Genomic DNA, 10,002 nt, shown 5'->3' with positions numbered 1-10,002 from the left:
CCCATGGGACCCCTTGAAACAAGTCCGGGAGGTGGAAAATGACTGGGGGACGAGGGTTCTCAGGGACAGGGAGCTCATGAGGACAGAGCTGAGGACACTCGGCCATCCAGCTTCCCCGACAGGATTCTCCCTCGACACCCTGCTCCTCAGCCCCTGCCCTCACCCACCCGCAACCTCATTGACAGAATACTGAAGAACCCCAGCCATGCCCTGGCCCAAGCTGGGGCTCAGGGACCAGACCAGCCCAGGCCAGTGCACCGGTGGCTGGAGGGGACAGAATGGGACATTTCGATCGGGAGGATGTGGTTCAGGCCTGTGGTTCAGGCCTGTGGTTCTAGCCCAGAAGTGCTGCTGGAACCCTGGCTGAAGTCACCTGCGCCCTTCCTGCAGGAAAGAGGGGGCGGCAAGAGTCGAGGGGGCGGGCAAAGCTGTGAAATGTGTGGTTTAGGCTGTGAAGCTCACACCACAGCAAGCCCGGACACTTGCTCTGAGGGGGCTCCGGCACCACCCCTTGCTACCAACCCTCTTCCTGTTTCTTTCTCAGATCTCCCAAATCACCCCCTACCTGCCCCCCAACACCTGTGCCTCCCCAGGGCCCAGAACAGAGACCACCGAGGAGGTTCAGACAGCCCCCCCTCAAAGACCTCAGAGGCTACAGCATCACCAAGGCTCCAGAAAGCAGAGCCCCAGGAAGGATGGAGATGACAGAAAGTTCTAGACGTCAGAGCCTTCTCCGAGAGATGCCAGGTAGCATCAACTAGCGACACTTCCGCCAGCCCTTACTATGCCCCAGGCCCTGTTCTAAGCACATGACACGTATTAACTCCCAGTCCACCAGGTGAAGGCCCGACAGCATCAACATCCCTAGAAGTTTGTCAGAAGTGCAGCGTCTCAGCTGCAGAATCTGCACTGCAACCAGATCGGCAGGTGATGTGTGCGCGCGTGGAACTCTGAGAGGCCTCGTATTAACTCACTGAACCCTGGCAGCAGCGCTTCCAGGCCGGTACCCTTCCTGTTCTATTCCACAGATGAAGAAACTAAGGCACAAACAGGTTAAGTGTCTTGTCCGAGGTCACTCAGATGGAAAGTGCCAGGGCTGGGACTTGAACCCAGGATGTCTGGCTCCAAAAAACATGCTCCTACCTGCTCTGCTCCTGCTGGGCTTGGAATGAGAGCCGTGGGAATTGGTGGTACTCTGGCCACTCTGTGCCTGTCCTGGCCATGCTGCTCTGGCCTTCTAGAACATACTCTGGTCTTCCTACCATTTCTCTGACCTCCCACCTCTCGAGGAAGAGTCTGAATCACGCTTTCCCAAGCACAGAAGGTAAGAACACTTAGCGGTCAGCACGGAGCCTTTGTCAAGTATTGTATCAGCTCTGGGCTGAGAGCTATGGCAGCTAACAAAGATATAAGACTCAACCCGACCTCACGGGGTTCAGGGCCTAGTGGAGGAAACAGGAAATGGCACGTGTGTGAGTGGAGTAACAACAGCTAGGGTTCGTGTTAAGTGTAAGGTGTTCAGACGCACCCTGGGCAGTTGACTATGCAGAGTAGGCTTCATGGAGGAGGCGGCTGTGAGCCAGGCCTTGAAGGTGGATAATGTCTAACACAGGGCAAGAGCCAGAGAGCAGCCTGAGCAAAGGGGCAGAGGCAGCTGTGGACGGAGACGTCGCAAGGCCTGTGTGGCTTCAGCAGAGGCCTGGAGCTTGAAACATCCCCGAGTCCAACCTTCATCCAATGCCCTTCCCCAGCGTCTCACTCAGAGCACCCAGCCCCCCTCCAATTCGCCCCGTGCCAGGTGTACACGCAGCTGTGCCCCGCTGCTGACCGCGGGGTGAGGGACATGGTGCGCGCCCAACGTCTCTGGACACTTCCCACTCCCTTAGGCCCTTGAAGACCTGACTCCTTGGAAATGCCGTTGTTCATCAGAGTGTATCTGCAAGGGACCTGCATAGCCAGGTTTCCCCTCTGGAGCAGCTGCTGGGGTCCCCCATGGCACTGCAGGAACAGTACTAGAAAGGGCCCCCCAGCACCTGAAGGAACCCCGAGGCTGGTGTGTCCCCACACAGGGCAGTATACCCCTTCAGGTGGCGGTCTCCTTTGAAGGCACAGAGCACACACGTGTTATGAATGGAGGCTGCCCCACACCCCAGGCACGTGGCCAGTTAATCCCCATGGAAACCACGTGAGTGCCTTGACCACGATTCCCACGGCAGAGATGAGGACAGCCAGGGCTGGCATAAGGTCACCTGACTTGGTCGAGCTCTGAGCACCACATACAGGATTCCTCCCCCTCCCTCCTGCCTCGTTGCCCTTCTCCTCATCACCCGCCTCCTTCAGCACCCTCCCCAGGACGTTACCGACAAAAGATGGTCGATGGTTGCTCTAAGAATACTTGAGCCCAAGTGCGACAGAGCTCTGTGACATGTGGGTCCAGAAATTGCCACCAGAGGGCGATGCTGGCCTCTCTGCTGCCTCTACACAGGGCGGTTTCTGCAGGAGGGAGATGAGGCCTAGGCAAGGCGATCCACCCAAACTGGACAGTACCTTCTTCCTCCCTGGGAGTCCCAGGGACCCACGTGACAAGAGGGGAAAGAAGGCAGGGACCCTGGGTTCCAGGAAGAAAGCATGAGGGGAGCCCAGGAAAAAAGAAGGCCGAACACAGTGCCTGCAGGGATCTTTGAGGCTCTCAAGTCCCTCTCTTCTCTGCACAGATAGTCTGAGCTCAGAGGGGTCCAGCTATTAGCCTTAGGTCACACAGCAGAGTGCGGGCTTGAACTCTTACCTCCAGCCTCCCAGAACTTTTTATCCCACTTAATATACAGATAGAGCAGGGAACTTCACTCAGGCGGTTCCTCATCTTCCTTTAGATGGTGCAGGTCAGAAATGAGTTTACGCCCTTCTCCTGGCCCCAACTATTAGGGCTTCTGCAACAGCCCCAGGGCCCATCCCTCTGTTCCTCCTGCACCTCTTTCCCTTAGCTCTGGTGACGATGTCCACCCTCCCCCGAGCCCCAAATGCCCCAGAGTGCTGAGGACTCCGAGTCCTGCACCTCCAGCCCTGACCCACACGCTCAGTCCTCTCTTCCTCTCCTTGTCTGTGCATCACTCTGCCTCCCAGTGCCATTGCCACACCCTTGGCCCCAGCTACTGGCCTCGTAAAATGAAAATCACATAAGAGTATGTCCCCTAAAGGGTTCCTGCTCCACTTACGATACAACATCACCTGCCTGCCCTGAAAGACCCAGGCCTGCCATCCTGCCCCTGGCTGCCTGCCAGTTCCTGGAAGGCTCAGGGCTCTTCCCAGCCTGGGCCCCCTCCCAGCCTGTCCCCTCAGCCTGTGGTCACTCTCTCAGGCCGGCCTTCCCTGGCCAGCCCCACCCCAACTAAAGCTGATGTGGGCCCATTGGGTCCTAGCACCTGCCCTTCTCCCCCCAGCTCTTGCTCACGTTTGTAATTAGCTGGGCATTGGAGGAGGACTTGCTCGGTGTCTGTCTTCTTGGCTGGACGGTGGCTCATCAAGGTCACAGGTCAAGTCCATGGAGCCCCACGGCTTCTCTAGCACCTAAAGCCATGTGAGGCTCGGGGTAGATGCTCAAACTGTATTTGTTGAAAGGATGGGGGATGGGTGGATGGAGGGATGAAAGATGGGCAGGTGGGTGGAAGAAAAGCAGGAAGAATGGAAGGAAGGAAGGTCTTTTTATTAGGATGGGGAGGTATCTGTTCATTCTTTCATTAATCCCACAGGGAGTCACTGAGTCCCTGCCGGCAGCCCCGCGCGGGGCACTGGGGGGGTTCAAGGGACACGTGGGAATGGAGGTCTGCCTAACTCAGGGAAGCTTGTCCTCATGTGGGGATAGGACTCATGCAAGTAATTATGTAACAAGGGAAGCAGGTCCGTGCGGTGACCATTGGCCTGTGTTTTCAGGACAGTCCTGGATCCAGCATAAGAATAAATGTGAGCTATTTGATTCCAACCCTTATAAGGTTTTATCTCAATAACGAGACAGAAAAAAATAATTTTTCAGACTATATAGGGAACTTGTTTTTAGAATTGTGGTTGTAATGAGTGTAAGAGATAGAGTGGGCTCAGTTCAACAAAACACGTGCAGGAGACAAAAATAAAATAAATAAAATAAAATAAACAACACCCGGGCCTCCCTTGGCTGGAGCACACAGGGCAGACCTCCCCACACACCCCCTTGACCTCCCCAAATTCTAGGACTCCTACTCATCCAGTCAACAAGGAGTGCGGTTCTGCTTCCCAAATCCTAGGAGCAGGATTCAGGCCGGGCCCCCTGGGGTTGGGGCCTCCCTTGGAGTCATCAACCACCTTGGCCACCAGTGCGCAGGGTAGAGGGATAGTCCCTGGGTGGGGTGGGGGATGGTGGTGGGGTGAGGGGGTGTCAGGGAAAGAGGAGATCATGAAGCCTGGGGACTACACCCTAAGTATTGCCTTCACGAGGCCCCACCCCCACCCAGGCTTGCTGTACTTTCCCATGAGTAAGAGGCCTCAAAGACTCCAGTCTCCTATGAATGGTTATGTGGTAAATCACTGGGGCACATCCTTTCATCACTGAGGGCTGCATTTTTAATGAAAGCTTTGTTTTGTAAAAATTAAAACTATAACATTTGCCAATTACTATGGTGTAAGTACCGCCACCGTGGCCGATTTCAAGCCAACAGCCTGCGTCTCTGAACATGGAGTTTGGGACAGAGGCGCACATTCGACCCTCGCCAGCTGGTGCCAGTGGCCCCAGCACACCCACTGGCTGTGGGTGTTGATGTCCAAGGGCACAAGCTCCCCATAAGCTCCTGTTAGGGTCCTGCCCTATCACAAGACCGGCCATAAGAGCTTGAGGAGGCGCGGCGTCCTCCAGCCACCCTCTGAGAAACAGCTCAGGTGCGGACGCTTGTCAGAAAGGCCTGGACTGGAATCCTTGGGCCACTCTGACCCCATGACCTGAAACTCCTTCTGGTGCTGCCCATTGGATAGACCCCAAATCCCAGGTCCTGCAGACCTGGCTCCTTCCTGCCTCCTGGCCCTTCGTTCAGTTCCTGGGAAGTGCTGAGCACGTTCCTACCTGCAGGCCTTTGCCTGTGCGGACCCCCCCACCCTCTAGGTCTCAGCTGAAGCTCCTCTGCCTTTCCCACCTTCCAAATTAGCTTCTCCCATGATGCCTTGGGAGCACTTGCCCTGAGCTGACGTCCTGGTGGGATGATCTGCACAGCATCTGTTGCCCCCACTGGACTCCAGGCCACACGAGGGCAGGGACCGTGTGGGTGTTTTGTTCCCTGCTCTGCCCCCTGTGCCCAGCACAGTGTGGAGCCGGCAACAAGTACTCAGTCCGTACTTGGTGAATGAGTGACTACGTGATACATGAAGGAAATTATCCAGTTTCTCTGCACTTCACAGCGTCTTCTACAAAATGAGTGAAATGTCTACCTTCTGATAATATTTAACGCCTAAGAGAGCCTACTGTGTGCCAGTCTTTTAAATATACTTAGTTCTTTAATCCTCACAACAGTCCTATGGGGTAAATGCTGTTATTATCATCGCCTTTTTCCAGGTGAGGAAACTGAGGCCCAGGGAGGTCAGGAGACCTGCCTTAGTTTACCTGGTTGGATTTGAACCCAGGCAGTGCCTCTCCGACACCCTCAGTTAAACCCAGGGAAGCTCAGCTCTGCCCCAGAGAGTTGGGGAGGACTCCCGCCGTGGTGACCTGGGGGCTGCTATAGTCCCTGGGCTGACATCTGGTAAGCCCTGCAATCAGAGGACACTCAGGGCCAAGGCCACCCTGCAAGTTTGGGAAGGCTTCCGAGAGCCAAGGCAGGGGTCTGAGGCAGATACCCACATCTGACCCCGTGGCCAAAGACCTCTGGTGAAGATTGAACCAGCTGTGCTCTTAACCACTTCTCCCTCCCGACCCCTTGGCCCTGCTTGGGAGTTCAGCCCAGACCGCGGGGGGTTCAAGAGTAAATCTTGCTTCCCATAATCCTGTTCTCCTTCCCAGAGGCTGGGTTACGTGTGGTCATGTGAGCAGTTTCGACCAGTGAAAAGTGAGGAGAAGTGGCTGGCTAGAAGAATCGGATTCTCCTTTCACAGGCCCTCGTCACGCCGGATGTGACATCTGGATCAGGACAGCAATCTCGTGGCCAGCATCTTGCGGCTGCCATCCTGTGGCCCGAAGGGAGCTGGCTTAAGAAGCAAAGCTGTCTCCGTAAGTGCACCGACTGGGAATACAGGACAAACTCAGAACCTTAGTGACGCTGCGGAGCTGCTGAATTACCCAGCTCTGGAGCTGCCCTACTTGGGACGTAGGGTTATTTTGCCTTTATGCTGCTTGGGGCTGACATGCGTTCCTTGCACCCAAAAGCATCCTAACCAACACAGAAGGGATATGTAGCAAAAAGCAGAGGGAGGGAGTCTTTTCTGGGTCCTTAGTTTTCAAAATAAGAAAGAGAGAGCACGTGCGCCCAGCCAAAAGCTTTGGAAGAGGATGTGTTGAGTAAATACATAGTGCCATCTTCTCCAACACCCAAGATGGCCCCGGGGTGGGGGGCGCAGGGTAAAAGCAAGGAATATGTCAGTGTTGGGGATCCTGGACAAAATAGATCCTGGCCCCTCCACACCAGCTGGTTAGGGGAGAGTGCAGGGAAGAACCCCCCCTCCAGAAGGTTTGGGACACCTGAGATTCAGAGGGGCCATCCTCTCTCCCCAGGCAGAACCCCAGGAGGCAGCTGAGATGCCAAAAAAGAAATGGTCATGTGATGTATCCAGGCAGATGGGGCTGGACTCAGACAGCTGTCTGGGGGCCACAGAATTTGTGAGGTGAGTACCTATGGAGAGAGGACCTGTTGTCATGTGCACCCCAAGAGGGCTAGGGCCCAGAAGGCTCTGTAAGAATGAGCATGATTCAGCAGGTATGTGGGCAGACCAGGAGCCCAGAGCAGATGGGACCCTGACAAACTTGGCAGATGTCATGTGGACATGCAGTGCCAGGTGACCCCTCCCCACTGCCAGGGAAGGGCACTTCGATGCAGCCCCCTCCCCCAGAAATGCGGTGGGAGAGAGGAATCCCAGCTGGCCAAAAGCACATTTCTTTGACTTCAGCAGAAAGGGAGTGCCCAGTGGAAATTAAGTTTAGCCATGGAGAAATAAAACAAGTTCTGTTTCATGGACATCTGAGTTTGTGATGTTAATCCATTACCTCCAGCGGTGAAAGGCAGTCAGCCAGTTGAAGAATGGCCGCCTACGCCCCCTCCCTCCCCCTGCTGCTACCCGGCAGAGGGTCCCCGGGTTCCTCGGTGTGCCTGGACCCCGGTTACTACCTCCTCTAGCCCACACCGCCATCTCCCAGCTGCGACATCACACCCCCTCCCGACCCTGCCCTGCAATCCCAATGCTTCCTGGCCACCCAGCCTCCCATCCTGCTGGGTTTGCCGGCCAGAGGCTCCCATCCAGATGGCTTGGCCCTGCTCACTCTGGACTCGTGTCATGGAAATCCCTCCTTCCTCTCTGGCTCCCGGCCATCCGCTGGCCCCAGCTCTCCCCGGCACGGCCCCGCCCATAATGTTCTTGCCATCTGTTTCTGGTCCTGTTGAGTTTCTGCCTGTTTTTCCCTTCTTCCAGATGTACACGTGGCATTATGTGGCTACTGGGAGGAGCCTGCGGAGCTGGCTGCAGGGACAGGGGGGCCCTGAGCAGAAGGAGGCCAGCGGTGTATGGTTTCAGGTTTCATCGCCCGGTTCTTGCTTCCCACTGCTCCTCTCCTGCGCCTGCTCCGCGCAAGCCATTCATCCAACAAACGTTATTTTGAGCACACACTCTGTGCCGCCACCAAGAATGCATGAACCACCATCACACTTGGTCCTCACTCAGAAAAAAAAACAAAAAACGAGCCTCGCAGGGAGGAAGGGACAAGCCTAGGTCACACTTACGGGAAAATAATGCCTGTTCTGAGCCAGGAGCTGTTTTTAGGAAATGTGGACCCGAGATCAGAAGCCCCTGGCCTGGCTCCAGAGCCCACTCACTGAAATTTGAGCTTCTCGGAAAATTTTCAAGGCCTCGCCACATGCGCTCTATATTCCCTGGAGCAATCAGTAATTTCACATTTCCTGCCCCATAGTTAGTCCATAGGCTCTGATTTGGGGTTCTGAAAATACAGTCATGCATATAGCCTCAAATGTCCCCCGAAACCTCAATGGGGCAAAAGCAGAGGGAATTTAATTTCAATGGACAGATGAGGATAGTGATGGGGGGTCTTGAGGAGCTAGATGAATTACCCAGCACCCTCCAGTCCTCGAGTCAATCAGCGACTCACCAGCAGAGCTGACCCTAACCCTAACCCTGCCCCCAGGTCCGCCCTCCTCCCGCTGTCAGGAAAAAGTCTAGTAGGAGCAGCACCGCCTGGTAGATGCTGTGCCCAAGCTGAACCCCCATCTGCCACTCTCCCCACCCCTCTGCTAGTAAATCTCTTGCCTCCTTTAAAGTCCAGTGGGGACATACCCTCTCCCCGGGATGACATTCACAATTCACAGGGTTTCCAGGTGTTGTTCCGTGTCCTCCCCTAGACTACAGCACAGGCCACTAACTGCCTCCAGCCTCACCCTGTGTGATCCACGCTCCACCTGTCTGGCACTGGGGGCGACCTTTGCCACCAGGGCCAGCACAGGGTGCCGGTCAAGCAAATGCTGCGCAAACAGGGCTGGGCCCGAGGCATGCCATGGGATGGCACCTGCCTGGGCGAGAGCGGCAAGGCGTTCAGGGGCCAGGCATGACAGGAAGCCCCCGTCAGCAGCCAGGTGGGCTCCAAGGAAACAGACTCGCATCCGCTGGACTGGGCTCCCACTGGGCTTGGCTGAATCCGGGGGCAGTTATGGTGTTTCATTCTTGACAGAACATTCCTTCCCACGGTGCCGAGAAAGCCACCAAACAGCAGTAGCCACCCCGGCAGTGCACGAGGCCCCTGCACCTGCAAAGGGGAGTTGGCGTGGATTACTTTAAACACACACGTGAACAGCCACTTCCTTGTGTAGAAAGTCAGCCCACTGTACAACGTGGTGTGTGTTTTCCTCCAGAGAACATCCAACAATTTGTTTGCAAATATTAAACATAAAACAAGAAGCAAAATCCCCAGGTAAGGGCTTGCGTTTGCTCGGCACTGACCAGAGCGTACACTCCATATGGCTCTCCCAGGGGAAGCGACAGGTTATGTTCCTCACTGCCGTGGAGTGCCCAGCACACAGCAGGCACGCAATAGGTGTGGTTCAAAGGATGAACCCGGCGCTCACCAGGCGACCTCTCTTCTAGTATGGCTGGCCGCCCCATCATCATCCCCATTTCACAGACAAGGAACCGAGGCTCAGAGGAGTGGGGACGTTCCGGAGGCCATAGCCAGAGTGTCACACAGCAGACTCTGAGCTGGTTCTGCTAATTCCAGAGCGCACTGGCTGCCTGAGTGACGGAGGGGACTGGTTTCTTGGTGAGTGGGGAGCCTGTAGAGGGGAGCTCTGGGCTGCCTCAGTGTCTCCAGAGCGCTGCATCTGGGCCCCAGGGGACCTGGGACTGGCTGCCCTCCCAAGACAGACAAAGGGCGCTGAGCAGAAAGAACCAGGCTGAACTGCCAAGAAGACATGCAACCTTTAATCATGCCGGACAAGCAGGACAGGATGCAGAAGGGCTGGGAAGCTGTACAACACTGGCCTTCGCACCTGGTCAGGCCCTGCCGACATCACCAGCCACGCAGCCGTGGCTCCCTTGACTGTGAGTGAGCACCAGAGACCACCAGTGGGCCCCTCTTCCCGGAGTCTGCATAAGCACCAGTGGCTGGAGGCCGCCTCGCTCCGGGGAGAGGGTCAGCCCACCTGAGTTGGGGGAGAAGAAGGCTGAGGGCCACCAGGCCGCCCCACCCTGGGAGTGGGAGAAGGGACAGAAAGCCTGATGTCCCTTACTTGGCCTGGGCCTCTCTTGGCATCATGGCTTGGAGGAGGGTCCCCCTGA

Source organism: Furipterus horrens, unplaced genomic scaffold (genome assembly GCF_987537825.1).
Source record: "Furipterus horrens unplaced genomic scaffold, mFurHor1.1.pri manual_scaffold_4, whole genome shotgun sequence".
Classification (NCBI taxonomy): Eukaryota; Metazoa; Chordata; class Mammalia; order Chiroptera; family Furipteridae; genus Furipterus; species Furipterus horrens.
This window is presented reverse-complemented; position numbering follows the sequence as displayed.